This window comes from Staurois parvus, unplaced genomic scaffold (genome assembly GCF_062004578.1).
Source record: "Staurois parvus isolate SC_StPar_1 unplaced genomic scaffold, SC_StPar_1.0 ptg000170l, whole genome shotgun sequence".
Taxonomy (NCBI): domain Eukaryota; kingdom Metazoa; phylum Chordata; class Amphibia; order Anura; family Ranidae; genus Staurois; species Staurois parvus.
Window position 1 is genome coordinate 5,123,110 of NW_028317966.1, and position 12,934 is coordinate 5,136,043.

Below are 12,934 nucleotides of genomic sequence, written 5' to 3' on the forward strand. Positions count from 1 at the left end.
TCACCTAAAAACATATATAATAGTGTGCTGTGCTACTCATTATGCTACAATATTGTTAGTGATCCAATCTATCAATGAACATATACACTCATCAGCCACTTTATTAGGTACACCTTGCTAGTACTGGTGTGGACCCCCTTTTGCCTTCAGAACTGCCTTAATTCTTTGTGGCATAGATTCAACAAAGTGTTTAAGACATTCCTCAGAGATTTTGGTCCATATTGACATGATAGCTTCATGCAGTTGCTGCAGATTTGTCAGTTGTACATCTATGAACTGTTGATACAAGGCAGGATGGATCCATGCTTTTACGCCAAATTCTGACCCTACCATCTGAATGTTGCAGCTGAAATTGAGACTCGTCAGACCAGGCAACGTTCTAATCTTTTATTGTCCAATTTTGGTGAGCCTGTGTGAATTTTAGCCTCCGTTTCATGCTCTTAGCTAACAGGAGTGGCACTCGGTGTGGTCTTCTGCTTCTATAGCCCTCAAGGTTCGACGTGTGGTGCATTCAGAGATGACATTCTGCATACCTTGGCTGCAACGAGTGGTTATTTGAGTGTCTGCTGCCTTTCTATCATCCCAAACCAGTCTGCCCATTCTCCACCCCACTTCTGGCATGGAGGCATTTTCATCCACACAACGGCCGCTCACTGGCTATTTTCTATGTTTCAGACCGTTCTGTGTAAACCCTAGAGATGGTTGTTCATGAAAACCCCAGTAGATCAGCACTTTTTGAAATACTCAGACCAGCCCGTCTGGAACCAACAACCATGCCACGTTCAAAGTCACTTAAATCCCCTTTCTTCCCCATTCTGATGCTTGGTTTTAACTTCAGCAAGTCCTCTTCACCACGTTTAAATGCACCGAGTTGCTGCCATGTAATTGTCTGATTAGCAATTTGTGTTACCAAGCAATTGAACATGTGTACCTAATAAACTGGCAGATGAGTGTATGTGTATTTGTGCAAAAAAGATCCTCAGTCAACAAAATATTCACCTACATATATAACTTTAGCATCCACATTAATAAAAGCCAAAACATTTGTGAGTATAACTATACAATGGGGAGAAGAAATGAAACACCACTCACACCACCTGTGTGGTCCTTTGTAGTAAGGAATGGCCTCAGCCGCCATGCCAGCCACGTCCCCTGTGATCAAGCCCCAGTGGGCAGGATGAAACACATCAGAGTGTGTGGCCAGCTTGACCACTGAGACCATTCCTTGCTACACAGGACCACACAGGTGGTGTGAGCGGTGTGTCCTTTCTTCTCCCCTTCGTAAACTACTGGATTGACATTTGGACGCTGCTCCCCTGCACTTGCCGGTGAGGTGATTCATCTCAGCAATCAGCTTTTGAGCGGCACCATAACGCTTCACTATAACTACACAGTATTATAATAAACAGTGCCCATAAACAAATATTAAACAGTGTCCATGAATAAAACAGTGTCCGCAAATCTTGCCACATATGTTGTAATCTGACTGTACAACCTCCATTAGATCTATCAACAAGTACATAGTGCTAACGCATGCCTGATTGAATACAAATTTATTGGATGGTTTAGTTAGGTCTTCATATTACATAGATTTGGAAACTCTAAATATGGCCATACACAATACAATCAGTTTGCACAATCGCCTTTAGGTATATCAAAATTATGTAATATGAGGACATACCTAAAAAAAAAATCCATTCAATTTATAACTAGCCAGGCAGTCCCACTCAGAGGTGTCCAACCTTTTGACTTTTCTGGGCCACATTGGAAGAAGAAGAATTGTCTTGGGCCACACATAAAATACACTAACAATAAGTATAGCTGATGAGCAGCTGTCCACAAAGCTGTCCATAACACTGCCCCAAACTACATCACCGACCTAATATCCAAATACCACCCAAAACGCACTCTCCGCTCCTCACAAGACCTCCTTCTCTCTAGTTCCCTGGTCTCTTCATCCCATGCTCGCCTCTAGGACTTCTCCAGGGCATCACCCATGCTCTGGAACTCCTTACCCCAATCCATCATACTATCACCTACTCTCCTCTCCTTTAGGCGCAGCCTGAAGACCCATCTCTTCAGGGAAGTCTACCCCGCCCTCTGCTAATTGCCGATATCCTCCACTCTTCCTACCACTCCATCCTCCCCAGCTTTTCCTCCCGTACCACTATCCCCTCCCTCCTAGATTGTAAGCTCCAAGGAGCAGGGCCCTCGAACCCCTCGTGTATCGCATTGTATTGTTATTGTACTGTCTCATGTATTGTCTCCCATTGTAATGTTCAGCGCTGAGCGAACTGTTGGCGCTATATAAATACTGTATAATAATAAAAATAATAATGAGCAGAAAAAGTTGGGCAGATCACAAGTTAACTGTCACTGATATAGATAACGTAGACCTATCTGAGTAATAAAGCTTCATTTTTTTTGTAATTTTTTTATTATTAATGTAAAAGAGGGCAACATAAAACTAGTGTGATATATGACACTGTTTTTGATAAAGTGGCAAGCCTAAATGAATTCTCAAGGTGCTCAAAATATTTTGGTTCTAATTTGTTCTGCGCTTCATCCTTGAAAATAGTTGCTCACAAATATACAGTAGATGTTGCCGAATACTGATGACATGAATAAGGCGTGATTATGAAGAGAGAGTTTTTTATTTGGGAAGATAAAACTTCTAAAAGTCCAGTAAAAAGACACTTACATTTTTCTTCAGCCACGTGTGCTTGCTAAGTGTAAATGCATTTTTACTAAAAATAAAAATAAAAAAAAATCAACATTTTTAAGTAAGTTGTGTTGGGCCACATTCTTAGCCATCTTGGGCTGCGAGCTGGACAACCCTACACTACATAGTTGTAGGTAAAGATTATATAGTATATGGCCAGCTTAAGGTTGATTGTACAGAGACTGGTCAGATTTTAAAGTGTATGGCAAGTCATAGATATTACTTAGTTCTGTTGGGGTTTTCAATTAACTAGTAAGGACCTGTCTCTTACATAAAAACCCCTTTCTACCTTCTTTTCTACCTTTTTATGGTCAATACCTTGTTGCTTGTGCTGTATCCTTGTGTATTATGCTGCTGCTGCTGTTCACACACAGAGTGTGCAAGCAGCATTTGTCTACTCATTCTTGCCAGCAGTAGTGCCTGACCCCTGCCAAACTGCCATGTAACTGTAGCCTGTTTAGATGAAGAAATAAAAATGAGTAGGTCACTATTTGCAAAAAAACTAATAGCTGCAGTTAACAGAAGCAGTCACTAGAGGGCATTCCAATCATTCCTTCCCACCTAGCCTGTGCTTGTATAGGGTGCTGCACACAGCTAGGTGTGTTTTGTCTTTGCAGGCATTCTCACATTCCATCATGGAACATAAAGTGAGTTATGCGAAACAAGGGGAAGGGCCTTTATCTAAAGCAATAAACCTACACAGTTCAGTGAATGCAAAATATCTTAGCTCACCTAAAGTTATGCTACATGCATAAAATGTACACAAGTCTACACTAATAAAAATAGCAGCGCGATATAGTGTTCTGCTGTATTAAACATCCATTTTTACACATATCTATATGTGAAGATCTAAATACTATTTAGACTGTTTCTATTAACAGGAACATATGTAAAAAGTCAAAACAAAGTTATATTTTGTCCATAGAAAATGACAATAGACAATGTAGGCAGCAGTCTAAACACAACAGTCCAACAATCCTCCCTGTCTGTGACCTTTAGTAAGAAGCACAAGAGGACCTCAAACATGCTGAGGGCTGCTATGAGCCAATGTCTAGGGAAGCAGGGCTAGATAGGGCAGGACCAGGGGCGGACTGACCATTTGGAAACTCGGGCAGTGCCCGAGGGCCCAGGGTCAGTAGGGGGCCCCATGAGATGCACCTGGTACCCTTTTCATATGCTTTTTTGAGTTTGGGCAAGGACACGGGGGCCCCATGATCCCTTATTGCCTGGGGCCCCATGAGTTGTCAGTCCGCCCCTGGGTAGGACCAAGCCTCAATGTATACAGGACATATGGTATAAATGATGACTTTTTTTGCTTCCCCATTTTGTTCATCTCTGAACATTTGTAGGTAAATTCAGCAATAGAACTACAGGGGGGGAGAGGATACAGGGGATACTTAGAGGAGTCAATAGGCTCTTCATTGTTTAGGAAATCTTCTTTTGTCATTTGGTAGTCTGCCAATTGAAAAGTTGTCCCGTATATAGGGATCCATTCACACTGATGCACAATATAGAAAAAAGTGTACACTTTACTATGTATTACTGCTACGCACATTACCACATGATCAACAGTGCACTGGATCTAAATGGTTAGTACTTCCGTCTGGCAGTACTGGGATCCGTGGTTCGAATCTCAACCATGGCACCAGCTTCCTGGAGTTTGCATGTTCTCCCTGTGCCTGCGTGGGTTTCCTCTAGGTACTCCGGTTTCCTCCCACACTCCAAAGACATGCTGGTAGCTTAATTGGATCCTGTCTAAATTGGTCCTAATATGTATGAATGTGACTTAGGGACCTTAGATTGTAGGCCCCTTGAGGGTTAGGGACTGATGTAAATGTACAATATATATATATATATATATATATATATATATATATATATATATATATGTAAAGCGCTGTGTAAATTGACAGCACTATATAAGTACCTGAAATAAATAAAAAAAAATAAATGTGCTGCTATTCAATTTGAAAGGCACAAAAACACAGCTTGCCAGCACGTAAGTTTCAATGCAACACAACAAACGTGAACCATTTTGCTGTGCATTGACAAAAAAGGGCTTTTTTAGTGCATTAAGGAGCAAGCACGCATGAGTGCCCCCCTAGCAGCACAGAACTTATAGAGAACGCTGTTGGTTTAATCCTGGCAGCTTGTGACGTCACTCAACTAGCTCCACCTGCCACGTATAATCCTACAGAATGTCATCAGGGGCTTAATTTAATTTTGAGGGGTTTTATTGTTTTTTTTGGTGTGTATTTACTCACTAGGGATAAAAGCACTTTACAAAAAATGGGAAATGTAAAAACAATATTGTAAAGGAAATGGTTAAAGCATTCCATAAATTTAAGTAATCAAGCTTGCCTTCAGTTTTATTGTACTATATTTTGAGGTTCTAGAGTCTCGTTGACAGAAGTGGCAACATTTCTGCATGAAAAAAGCTCATTAAGGAGATCACGGGTGTAGTGCCAGGCTCCTGCAGACACTCATAAGTTGTTTGCCCACACCTAATATGTTCAGGAAGTTACTGAATGGCAGAAAGAATCAATGAACTATGGAAGTGTTCGCCAGCGCCCTCATAGTTCATTAAGAACTACAGGCCATCGGCCGCAGAAGCCAATGGTAAATGTTGTTCACTCATGCTCGGAACTCTGTGAATGAATGAATGATGCTGCCATGTGGGTGGAGCCTAGCACGCCACTCTGTTTTTCAATTCTGACAGCTGGGAGAAGATCCCCCACCCACTGTCACAGGGAGGGGAAATTAGGGGTGGGGGGAGCAGGCAGGAGCTGGAACATGTTACACGTTCCACCCTAAATACGGGTAGAACATGTAACATGTTCCAAAGTGAACTTACCCTTGAATTTCAGGTGGAATGTCCAGGCTTTTTTGTAGCAAAGGAAGTGTGTTGAAATATATTGTTTTAGTAGATCCACCAGTGAGGTAGGGTTATGCAGTGCTTCAAAAGTCAAGAGACAAAAAAAAACTATTCTCCATTTTACTGGCAACCAGGGGAGGATGTAAAAAAAATTAGGGAGCGTGAGATGCAACAATGCAATTTGTTAGTACACCTGCAGCACCTTGCAATTAGTCTAATGGTTGCAGGACCTAATCTGGAAGCTCTGTTTACAAAGCTTCAGAACAATCCAGTTAGGAAGATTTAAGTGTACTTAAGAGCTATGGTAGGTCTGGAGAGGAAATATGGTGGGTGCTTGTTTTTACCATCTCTTAAGTGGAAGAATAAACATTTTTTTAAAAATGTACTTATATCTAATTTTACATTTCCAACAGGCACCACCCAAATGTATAGCGCAGAGCAGTGCAAGATATCCCCAATAACAATAAAGGAAATTGTAAAACTTGTTTGCCATTTTTCTTGTTGATGGCAGGCCTCCTACACCCAATACCTCACTTTTGTTATTGTTGATTTACAAACTGGAATCAATTTAACTTTTAAGTTACTCTAGGCATGCATTAATGTTTGAGGATGAATTGAACTAAACCCAAGAATAAAAATATAATATACTGAAGCTTACTGTTCTTTAGATGTAGTGGCTGCATACACACACACATACATATAAACACACACACCAGCACTTTTTATCTATATGCCTGTTATTTTCTTTTGTGTTTTATAATGTTATGCTCCAAAGAAGGTGCCAGGGTTAGCAGATACAAGATTACGTATTATATCCAGGGCTTTTTTTTTTTTTACCAGCATTGCGTGATTTGTGTTTTTTGCACATGACTGCTTATTGATATATCATTCCATGCTCAACCACAATTGCTAAGCACGCATCCACTACAACATTACACCACACTGACTAAATGAGGGCTTTATCAAATAATTTATCTATGCCATGTGTTACTTTGTCACTACACGCTGTTTGTGCTTTACATGCTTTTGTGTCAGTGAAGTTATAAAATTAGAACTCAAGTAAAATCTCACATGGTAAATGAACTGTTGTCACTATAATGTTGCTTCTAAAAACCAGAGGGCTCAGATACAGATACATTTTTTAATGCCTCCCTAACATATGATTTACTCCTTTCCAGCAATTTTAGAACGCTCTAAAGCAGTGACCTCCAAACTACAGCCCTTTGCTTGCCTTCACCTGGCACTTAGGGCACTATTCCCCTTACTGACACCAAAAATGAGGCACTATTCCTCCCACTGATGCCAACAATGGAACACTATTTCTTCCCCCGACACCAGCAATGGAGCACTATTCCTGTTACTGACACCAACAAGGGGACACTATTCCTCCCACTGATACCAACAGTGGGGCATTATTCCTTCAACTTACACCAATGATGGGGCACTATTCCTTCCACTGACACCAATGATGGGGCACTATTCCTTCCACTGACACCAATGATGGGGCATTATTCCTTCAACTTACACCAATGATGGGGCACTATTCCTTCCACTGACACCAATGATGGGGCACTATTCCTTCACTAACACAAACAATAGGGCACTACTCCTCCCCCTAATACCAAAGATGGCATTGTTTTCTCACACTGATGCCAGGACATTTTCTACTCCCAGCAGTCTGCCCCACCTAAAGTCTGAAGGACTGTAAACTGGCACGTTGTTTAGAAAGTTTGGAGACCCCTGCTCTAAAGGCTTTTTATAACACTTCTGGTTCAGGGGCACTAAAAGTGTGCAGTTGAGATGCATTTTTATCCCCTTCAACCACCCCCCTTCAAGCTGCAAAGGCATCAAAGGAAGTGTACATATTCTGAATCCCCACTGTTGTGAGTTGAGGAACAACAAAAACAATCCCGACTGTCACATTTGGTGGCAGTTGCGTTCCACCAAACTTGACCCATTGAACTAAATAGGGGCACCCCACAATCGCTCTTCAGAGGGAACCACATGTGTAAATGAGCCCTAAAGCCAATGTCTTGGAAATTGTCTTGTGTAGCTTAGTGTTTAGACTACAGTAAGGCCTCATTCACACTGGCAATGACATACATGTGTATACTGTATATACAGTATATAAGTATAGCTGAATTTATAAAAAATAGAGTTGTGTTGGTACAGGGGGAAACTTGGTAACTTTGAACGTGTCTAAGCACAAGCAGATGCAAGTACATTTTAATGCAGGAGATACTGATCTGGATGGCATAAAGTTTGTTTATACTTCCAAGATCACTCCTCCATTTAGATATTCTAATGCAGGAGGCTAGTATGAATAAAGCCTAATGCCTCATTTACATTAGCATTGCCCTCTGAAGAGTGATCACTTTTTAGAGGGCATTTGACATGCAGCTGGAAGGTACATCACCTTCTCACCACCTTTTGTAACCCCTAAGGGCCAGTTCACATTACATGCATTTCAGTGTGCTTTTTTCAGCATCCAAAATGCACAGAAAGTAGGTTATGTGGTTGTCAATATCATAGTTCACATCAGTGCTTGCAGAAACAAAAAAGAACAGGCTGCATTTTTCCTGAACAGAACTGTACTGGAAAAAACCCATAAAAAACGCACCGGAACGCACCAAAAATGCACTGGAACGCACTTGTTCCTATTTAAATTGAAGAAAAAGAGAGGGGAACAAATGAACCGTCAAAAATGCATCAGAACGCGCCAAAAACACATTAAAAACACGCATGCAGAAACACATCCAGAACGCATCTGAACTGCGTTTCTATGGTGTAAATTGGCCCTCAAAGTCTGCACCACTGCTCCACAACATTGCAATGCAGCCTCATTCGTTTGAATGGGTCACATTCAGCAGATGGTACTGCCTGTTGAACACGGAGGATGACAATCGGCCACGGCAAGTATAGAACCTGGTCTGGCTGCCTTTGCAGCTTAAGAAGGGGCAGTTGGGTGGGTGGTAAAGATGAACTTCAACCACCTGTCTTAACTGCCCTCTAACTGCAAGTGTAAACTTAGCCTTATGCAGGCCATAGATGGGTCGAAAAGATTGAAAAGATACATAAGGTGTCAGCCCACCCAAAATTGATGTAGCAGTTATTGGAACAGGTTGAATGGCATTGTCATTCACTGGCTTTACATTATTTAGGCACAAAAATCTTTCTACCCTGAAAGGCAAACAGTTGTTCCAAATCAGTTTTGGGTGGACCAACCTTTTTATTTAGAGCTACTGGAAAAAAGCAACACATCTTGGTCTATTCAAAACAATGAATCAACCTGTGGTCACAGGAGAGAAAATCGCTCAGTTTATGGCCAGCTTTAAGAAATAAATTGATACAGCTGAGATACGGCTAGAATAGTAAACCCATAGCCGACTTTTCTAGTTACTTCATTGTGGACACCTTCATAAAAGCCATAAATAGGAGGGATAACATGGTACGATAGGTTGCACTTGGCTGCAAAGGAAAAGTAATACTATGACAACGAATTAAAGTAATGCAAGGTTGAATCTATGAATGTTTCTATTCATAGGCTGATTAAGGAAGGCAGCTTTAGTTTAAGGACTAATATACAGTACACATGCAATGGAAAGCTGGAACTCATCCAGTCCATGTGGCTTTTTTTGGACTGGGTACTGGCCAGCTGTAAGAATCTGCAGGTGGGGGGTTGCCAAACTATCAAAATGAACATTCTTGCAGCGTCAGTACATACAGTATTTCGCATGACAACTTCATGTTGAAAGGCCCCCAGCAAAGCCACAGTGTGAGCTAGTCATATGTGCTAGCTAACACAGAAGGTGCTCTATGGTGTAAGTACTTTATGTGTAATCATGTTTAGAGATACTAAGGAACAGAAACAGTTTCATCCTCCCCACTAGTTGTAGTTAGTCACATTCAACTGAAGTTATTCTGTAAGGTTTACAGATAAACTCTGAGCACAAAACATTTCATATTTATTTTTTTATTTCAGGTACTTATATAGCGCCGTCAATTTACGCAGAGCTTTACATATATATATTGTACATTCACATCAGTCCGTATCCCTCAAGGAGCATACAATCTAAGGTCCCCAACTTACATCCATACATACACATATTAGGGCCAATTTAGACAGGAGCCAATTAACCTACCAGCATGTCTTTGGAGAGTGGGAGGAAACCCACGCAGGAACAGGGAAAACATGCAAACTCCAGGCAGGTGGTGCCGTGGTCGGGATTTAAACCAGCGACCCTAGTACTGCCAGGTGGAAGTGTTAACCATTTAGCCACTGTGCTGCCCCCAAGAAAACAATTCCCCCCTAGCCACAAAGAATATAAATCCTCTTTGTGTGCACCACACCAAACGTCTTTACAAACCCAGATATAATCTTGTAAAAGAAGCAGTGACTTCATCACTGAGCTGTACATAGTCTGTATCGAGAGAAGAGCTGTGAGAGGGACCCAGTAGGCCCCATCCACTACAGGCCACTACAAGACCAGTCATTCTGAACAAGGAGAGAGAGTAGCAGTGACTGGTCTTTACTACAGGAAGCTCCTGCACAGAGGTAAAGTTTTGCACTGAATTACACAGATCTGAAAGACACAGAGCACACCAACATTCAATAAGAATCCACATGGCTCTTGTATTTAGACAATGTTTACTAATCCCAGAGTTAATCTTTCAGACATTTTCTTCAATCCACTCTGCAAGTAAAAAAAAAGAAAAAAACATGTAATACTTACCTGCTCTGTGCAATGGTTTTGCACAGAGCAGACCCAATCCTCGTCTTCTGGGTTCCCCCCAATGGTGCTCCTAGATCCTGGCTTGCTATGGGGTCACTCTGTCTCTGTGCACACCCTCTCCTCACAGTCTCCTCACAGGATGTGATTGACAGTAGTAGGAGCCAATGGCTCCCGTTGCTGCCTCCAAGTCCAGTGAGGAGAGAGAAATTGGAGAGAGCTGCTGCTCTCGGGCATAGCGCTGGATAGAGATTGGGCTCCACTAAGTATTTAAAGGGCTGGGAGGGAACCGGTGCAGAGAAGGTTTTTTTTACCTTAATGTAGAGAAGGTAAATAACCTTTTGACTTTATAACCACTTTAGGTCTACACAGTTAGCACAGACACCTTGATGCAATCACCACGAAAATGTCTATATATTGATTGTTTAAGAACTGGATGGGAAAGTGTGAAAGTTCTGGAATCTTTTAGTTGCTGTACATAATCCCTTCCTTGATGTCAGAAAGTCTGCACACATATAAATTTTTTGATTTAGTACAGTGTGTTATTATACCCAGCTGACCCTTTCTTACTGCTAACCAGGGCCAGCACCAGCATAAAGCTGCTTAGGCTGCTGCATTAGGGCACCAGGTCAGGGGGGCAGTAAAATCCAAATGCCCATTCACTTGCTCAGGATTCAGAGTTTTTAAACACATTACGACATGATAACACATATGTGGTGTCCAGGAGGTGGGCTTTAAAGGATTTGCAGGTAAAAAAATTGTGCATTTATTATTTTTTTCTACAGGAGCCTGGAAAGCATTGAACCAGCGATCAGTAGACCGCTGATGCCATGCAGGTCTCCTGCAGATCTTTCAGAATATCTGCTTGTCATAAGGGATGTACGAGCAAGCAGATATTCTGACAGGAAGCTTCAATGAAATACCATGGTGCTCCACAGCGCCGTGTTAGTTCATTGAAAACTACAAGCCAAGAGCTGCTAAGGCTGTTGGGACTTGCAGTTCATTCATTCACGGAAGTCCGTGAATGAATGACATGACCATGTGGGCGGAGCCCCGCACGGCCACTCTTTTCAAATCTGACAGATAGTACAGGGAAACATCTCCCCGTACTATTTGTCAGAAGAAGGGAGGGGCAGCAGGTGGCAGCTGTGGCTATGGGAACATAGAAAATAAGAGCGCTCATGGTGAGAGCCAGGAATAAATGCAATGGCGTTCATGACCAGCAGTCAATGTAAAAATATAAATAAAATAAAAAAATATAATATAAAAAGTTTAATAAAACCATAATCACCATATAAATTGTATCCAATAAATTATATGATGCAAGACAAGGATTGGTGCAAAATTTAAGCTGAAGGGAATGGTGGGAGTGGCTTACTGTTGTGTAGACATGGCTATGGGTAGCCTGGATGATGGACTCAGTGGATGGAAGAGTAATGAACCACAATTGGTGGTAAATAGGGTGTCCATAGGCCAGCAGTCTGATGAAATGCCACTAGAGGGATGAGAGGAACCAGGAAGGACCTCCTCTGTGTACCGAAGATCATGCACCGGAAGTGACATCACGGCACACCAGAAATGACCTCAGTAGAACACAATGAAGCCGACAGCAACCATCGAAAGCCCTCAGCAGGAAGGAGGCCAATCGCAACGAGTCCCAGTTACCATGACAACGCGTTTCGCACGGTTCAGTGCTTTATCACAGTCCACTTTGTATCATGGATACAATTTATATGGTGATTATGGTTTTATTGCTTCATTACATTTTTATAGACATTGACTGCTGGTCATGAATGTTGTTGCATTTATACCTGGCTCTTACCACGAGCAATCTTATTTTCTATGCTCTTTTCATATTACTCCATACTCCTAATGGTCATTGGAGCAACTGTGGAACTGGCCTGATCTTATCCTTGTCTTACCCAGCAGTGGTTGAGGGATTTAGTGCCTAGTCGTTTGTCTATTTGGATATGGGAACATGTCACATGTTCCACCCTAAATATGAGTGGAACATGTAACATTTTCCCAAAGGTGAACTTATCCTTTAAACCTGGGCATCACGTATATTTGTTCTTGTGTTTGTGCTAGGAGAGCAGTCAATCGCATGCTCCCAGCACATGGCTGTACAAAAAATGGCAACTGCCCCAGTCTATAACTGGCCTTCACAGCAAGGAACACATGGAAGGGCGACGCATGTCAAACAACAAAAGAGAAAAATTCCCAGCTCAGCTTGCCAGCCAGTAATCAAACCAAATTAACCTGTCTAACAGTATGCGTTAAAAACAGGGGTTTAGTTAGCACACATTTGCAAATACATGCGTAAGCTACAGAGCCTTGTCATGACACCCTAATATTCTGTAGTTCCTAACTGCAATTTTTGAGAGCCCCATAGTAGAGGCACATGTATTTAATGGATAGACCAAGGGCAGGTGGGAGCCAACAATTCAGCAGTACAAAAAATGGCCACTGCCTCAGTCTGTAACTGGTCTTCACAGCAAGGAGCACATGGAAGGGTGACACATGCCAAACAATAAAAGAAAAAAATTCCCAGCTCAACTTGCCAACCAGCCTGCAAACAATCCGCTTTAACCTGTCTAACAACATGCG

At 41.8% G+C, this 12,934-nt stretch overlaps 1 protein-coding gene and 1 long non-coding RNA gene across 5 annotated transcripts in view; one reads left to right on the plus strand and one right to left on the minus strand.

Annotated features, from left to right (window-relative positions):
* LOC149462708 (uncharacterized) overlaps positions 1-12,934 on the minus strand; it is a 109,004-nt gene that overhangs the window by 39,835 nt on the left and 56,235 nt on the right. The window lies entirely within an intron of this gene.
* Positions 1-12,934, plus strand: part of LOC149462709 (LIM domain-binding protein 3-like) — a 77,770-nt gene that overhangs the window by 31,704 nt on the left and 33,132 nt on the right. The window lies entirely within an intron of this gene.